Genomic DNA, 6,260 nt, shown 5'->3' on the forward strand with positions numbered 1-6,260 from the left:
ACTTAAGCTGCTAAAAATGTGTAGGGTTACTTTTGGCTGTGTTTTCTCTCCACCTTACATAGAAATGATAGGTAATTTAAAGCATTGCATGCTTGTCTTTTGTTTTTCTGTCATTATAAAGAGGCAATCCTCACATAAAACCACATGTTGCCTCCGATTGAGGAGTAGTTTAAGAAGTGTAACAGCTGGTCTTTATCCAGGCTTTGTACCCTGTTGTCAGTACATCCTGAAGAAGTTCAGGGAAGCCGAAGGTGGAAAGCATAGAGGCACTGGCATACCCGCTGCATTTTCAAGTCAGTTAGGTGGAAGGGCAGAGTCATGTGAGGAAATATGTCCCCGCCTTAAAGATTCTGTGAGTAAATAAAAGAACCGATCTTTGGAGCTGTCAGTTCTTCTCCAGGCTGTACATTTCCTTTAACTTAGATGACTGAAGTCTCTTTGCATGAGCACTCTTGAGTCTCCGTGGGAACATGGTAGTGGTTATATGAATGGCAGGTGACAGCAGTTGACAAATGTAGGTGATGTTTCTTATGTAAGTCAGCAGAAATGGTCTATAGCTGCAGCAGGTTAAGCACAGGCTTTGTGTGAAGTATATAGCTAATAACGCTAGCTCAGTAAACACCAGAGAAGTGCTCGGGTTAATTTAGATCTCCAGATAAAGAAAGCACCCAAGGAGAAATTTTCTTGTTACCTTGTCTTTCAAGTCCACAGGAGTCAGAGTAGGAATCTTGGCTGTGTGACAGTATTGCCCTTGGCTTCACCAAAGCCTGTCATTTTCCCTTGTATTCTCAGATTGCTGAATCCATTAGTTGTTGTGTCAGCATGTGCATGCTGCTGGTGTGAGATACCAATCTACAGAAAATTACTTCAATCTAAAAGAAAGGAAAAAATTTCAAATTTCTCTGTTTTGGGTTGGTTTTTCTTAATAGCCAAGCCTCAAATTCCTGTCTTGTAGAACTTTTCCCCCTCTCCTTGCATCCTTATTCCTTAGTTACTACTTAACTTTTTTAAGACACTTTCAGTGTAGAATTAATTTCTTTACCCAGATTTTCTCAAATCCAAACCCAGCTATGACTGCTTCTCCTCTGGACTACTTCAGCTGGAAGGCAATGCCATTGGCACCGAGCTCTTGGTCCAGAACTAAAAGTCCTAGTCAGAAAAATGGCCCTGTTATGGAGATCACAAAAATGATTGTTCCCTGCCCTGACAGAAGTTCATGGATAAATGTTGATTAAATAAATCAATAATTAGGGAGATAAGGAAGAAAGAGAATGATGGTAAAGCAGTGAGAGGAAGTTACTGCAAGGAGGTGAGGGAGTAGGAGTGTGTCCCTGGCATTGCCTGGCAGCTGCTGGCACCTAGGTCGTGTGAGGCAATCATAGCTGTGCCCCCTCTAGTTGTCCACAATATGGCTAGCTTTCATCACCACCCATCAGCCTAGACCTTGCTGCCTGCATCCTAGTTTTGCCTGCAACACCATGTACCTTCTGCAGTGGTGCAGAAGACAGGTAGGAACATCTTCTGTCCATTCGCAAAATATCTCTTCTTCATACACTCCATTGGAGACATCCCTTGTCATCATGCTTGTACACCATAACTGCCTGATGGCAGTTACCTAGGTGGTGCTTGGAATGGGGCTACCAGCACCCTGAAGGTATTCTTGCCTTTAGCATTACTTTATTTCTCCCCTCAGCTGTTTGCTTGTTCCAGCTGTTGTGTATTGTGAGAATACTTAATGATGGAGGAGGGCTGGTACTGTTATTCTGGTCTGCAGAATGAAGGAGCTTTTGCTGTCTGATGAAAGAGCTGAAGATGATTATAAAAAACACTTTTGTAAGTGATTATATAAATACATTTAATCCCAATACTTTAAATGTCACAGCTTTTTTTTTTTTTTTTTTTTAAAGCCCTGCAAGTGTTGAATAGTTGTGGTTAAGTCAGTGCTGAGGAATTTACCTGGATGTTAGCAGGCTGCTCTAGTGCTGCACGTGTAATTGTTTTCTATAGTGTGCCCTTCCCGTGTCGTCTATCACTCCGGTATTTGTGAAGCGCTTTTAGGTTATTACTACTAGCTGGTTACACCTTAGTTTGGGGATTTGCAAATAGATGTTTTTTTCAGTTAAGCAACTATACCAGCAGCTAACCCACATCATGGTTCTTTCAGTCTTGCTCAAATCAGATCTGGCATATTTCAGAGTTTGGTTTTGTGGGGGAGTTGGGTTTTCTTGTTGTCTTTTTTTTTTTTTTTATTGTCTTAATGCTAACTGCTAAAGTCAAAATACATGTTTTCTTGTTGAATGGGACAGAGCATAATGACTACCTCAGCCTGATCTTTCAGATGCTTAGCTTGCAGGTGGGACACCTGAATCATTAGGCTGTGCCTAATGATTAGGTTCTGCATAATGATTCATTATTTACACAGAGTGAAATTGTACCAGAAAGAGAGACCAAGAACTTGATGCCTGTCTGTGCCACCCCTGCCCACACCTCCAAGCCCAGTACTTAGGACAACTTGAATGCTTGGTGTGGGTGTTCCTTTTCTGAAAAGTCCTTTCACAGCAATTCCAAACCAGATTCTTTGTGGAGTAGCAATTGCATGGACAGTCCCTTTATACCAGTGTTATTCTAATTCAGAATTAAGTATAGTTAGAAATATGATCTTTCCCAGAAGATGGAAATTTTGAAGCTTGGGGATGTATGTGAATCATTTCATTTGCTACTGAGAGAGCAGATTCCACCTATGGCCAACCTATGATACCAACCTCCACTAACGCTTGGTAGACTTTCACCCGAGCACTTTCATCCTTTTTCTCCCAGTCTTGTCCTCACAAGTAATGCTTCCCAAATCCACGTCATGACCATCTCTGATTCCTCCTTAGAACTCTTTTGCTGCAATGTCTATGGAAATTTGACCGTGGTTAGGCAGTGGCTTTTCATGCTGGCTAATGCTGCCTCTATCCATACTCTGTGTCTTCTCATCTGCCTCAGCAGTAACCTCGGCAAATCGGGGATGCCACTGCTGCACTGCATGTGCTCCCTGCAGCATGGTGGAGTGCTAGTTCACAGCTAGGACCTGAGCCTCTGCAGAATATTAAGAATATCTAACATAGTTGTAATAATCTTTTTGGAAGAAAAATTTTTATACTGCTGCTCTGTTTCCTACCTGAGGGCTTTCATAGCTCTTTGTCAGAGCTCAGAAAACGCTTTGTAAGTTATAAACCTTGTAACCCTACTAGGGTGACAACTTCTGTCTCCTAAACCATTAGTGGTCTGGTACATCACTGGCTGTTCAAGGATGCAGACAATTAGTGTGCAACGAGACCAGTCTGTCCAGAGTATCACTTAAGTACAGTAGGTTAATCGGTGGGGCAATGTAGTCATTTAACTCCATGGGCTGCACTGGGTTTGCAGAAATACATTTCGTTTGCAGTGCCTACAGACTGTCAGGTAATCTAAGATCATCCAGCTGTTTTGTAGAGATGTAGTTGAATCTGTATTTGAACATAGAAATGTCAGGTTAAAGAAGGGGCCATTCAAATGCTTTCCACTACAACAACAGAAATGATAGTTGGCCTGAAGAGTGGGGAAAATACTGTTCCGTCCTTTGCTAAAACTGAAAATAGTCGTCTTTGTATGGGAAAGCAAGGAATGGCAGGTCAGATGTTGTGGGAACATCTGGAATATTTTGCTGAAACTGCATTTTCCTTTTAAAATACGGAAAAATGTAAAATCAAATTTGGTTTTGTAAAATCAAATTTGGTCTAAAGGGAATTATGCTTAAGTGGTAATCTAGGATGTATATATTTAAAATGTGTTGTGATACTAACTTGTTGACAGTTTTATGGGGAATGCCGCATTTCTGAGTGTTAGTCTGATCCTTTCATTGCTGCCTCCAGGTTGTGGTTGACTGTACTCACCAGGGTAGCTGCTCAGCTCCTTTGCTTTCTAGGCTGGTCATCCAAAGAAGACCACTTCTTACTGTGTTTTAGAAGCTGCTGTGTATAGCTGATGTTAGCCATATATACTCTGCTTCCTCAGTACTAGTGGTTTCAGTCCTTGTTTGTTTGTTTTTAACAGGACTATGGCAAATTTACAGTGACTATGGGATTTACCACAGGAGAGAGAGAACAGGGGTAAAGCATGTGAAGGGGTTCCTTTGTAGACATTTTAAAATCCACCTTTCAAAAAGCAACACAATTCTAAAACAACCCTGATTTGACTTTCGGATAAGTGGACTGCTCTCCGGTTTGCATTCCCCCAGGCATATAGTTTAGTCTGCAGGCTGATGGGCTTATGTGTTTTGAGATGTTCTTATGGTTTCTAAAGATTATTCATGTTTGCAAAAGGCTAACAAGACAGTTGGAAAGTAGCTGGTGTATAAGTTCCCTCTCCAGAGGTACTGACAGAGTTGCTAACTCCTGAGATGTTCCTTCTCTTCTGTCCCTTGATTTTTTTTCCACCACTGGTGACAAAATTCTGTGTTCAGTTGGCTGCATTGGAGTTATCATTGCACACGGGGGCCACAGCCTAGCTAAGGCTACTGGTCTTCAGTTAATCCTCTGTATTAGCAACTTCACAGGGTTAGCTCGATCAACAGGTTCTATTCTGTTGCTGTTCTTCCACTTCATCCCATCTTTGTTCCTCTCCAGTTTTTCCCCATGCTGTTCACTTGTGCTGCCTGATTCTGAAATGGGTGGAAAGGTTCATGGTTTTATCCCTGTTTGTGTCTGTAACTTCTAATTTGGAAGTAGAATTTGAACCAACTATTTTCCCCATGTTTTAATTTCACTAATATCTCCACCGTCTCACTTTTATTGTAATCCTAGAAGTGCTGATCAGTGTAGTACAAATTATGATACACAGCAATTATAAAACCAGAGGGATTGTTGGCCATATGGACTTGCTTTAGATTTGCACTAGCTTGAGTGTAAGTGGGATCTGGTTTCATCCTGGAGTATATTAACTAAATTTACACCATTAGGATGATGCAAATGGCAGTGGGTGCGTAGACCAAACCAGTGGGTTTCATTGAATGTAGCAGACGTACCCAGCAGGATCATAACTAATTGAGGGAGAATGCTGCTTTATATTTTCCAATAGTTTGGGGGAATCAGGAATGGAGAATTCATCATGTGTTCCATCACGAGAGACAGCTAACGCCTACAAAGTGTGTTCCATTCAGCCAAATTGTGCAGCAGTGGTATCGCCCAAAAATATTGGCTAACCTCTTCCTTGTGTTGTGCGGTTGTAACTGAGAGCAGAATCTAGATTAGTGTGTCAGTCTGTGAAGGGAATCTCCTGCTAGAGAGCTGAGAGTAAAAAAGAAGTGGAAGATAAGGTGGGTACAAAGGAAAATTATAATGTTAGAGGTTGAGTTTATGATTTTTTAAAAATCTCAGCTCTGACATGTACCTGTCTGCACTTCTACTTCTTGCTGGTTTTAATGCTGCGTATTCTGGACTAATTCCTATTCAGCAAACGTCTGTCAGGCATAATAATTTCAAGCATTAATCCTTACAGGAATTAACCAGCTTGTTAGTTGATGACCTCAACTAGATAGTTTCGGGGGATTATTGCTATTTAAATCTTACCTACCTTTCAAACAGTGGCAGCATGCCGTGCTGGTTTTCTTCTTTTTTTTTTTTTTTTTTTTTTTTTTTTTTCCTGGGCTGATATGTCCTTAGATTGTCATCCCCTCTTTCACTCCTACCACGCTGTAGGAGGCAGAGAGGAAATCCTGTGCTGCCTCCGACACGTGTGAGGAGGAAGCTGCTGGTTTCTCTTCGCGCCAGACTTGCTCATGCTGCCAGCCCTGCCGAGCTGCTGTCCTAACGCCCAGCGAAGGCCAGGCTGAATTGCGCTTGCCATGCTGGAAACCCATCAGGGGACTTTGATGAAATCTCCATAGACTTTTACCTGCTCTTTTTTCCAGAATTTCCAGGATTTTGGTAAGGTTTTTGTAAGGTTTGTTACTTTTATTTGATAATGAAGTGAGATGGTCATGACCATGCAGTGTGTTTGTATCTTTTGCCTCCTCATAACTTTTTGAACTCATTTTCTGCTTTCTATTAACTTTGCCAGGGAGACAGAAGTGTCAGAGAAATTTCAGGGATTTGAATTATAATGAAAAGGAAACAGAAATTAGTGGCCTGCTGGGGGAGGGCAATGACTGAGGGTTCTGGCACCAGCCCATTCATGTTCTCCAGAGAAACCCCTCGCCTCCTGCCTGGTGTCAGGGCCGCAGGGTGCTGGTGGAGACG

The sequence above is a fragment of the Vanellus vanellus genome, assembly GCF_965231255.1.
Source record: "Vanellus vanellus genome assembly, chromosome: 6".
Taxonomy (NCBI): domain Eukaryota; kingdom Metazoa; phylum Chordata; class Aves; order Charadriiformes; family Charadriidae; genus Vanellus; species Vanellus vanellus.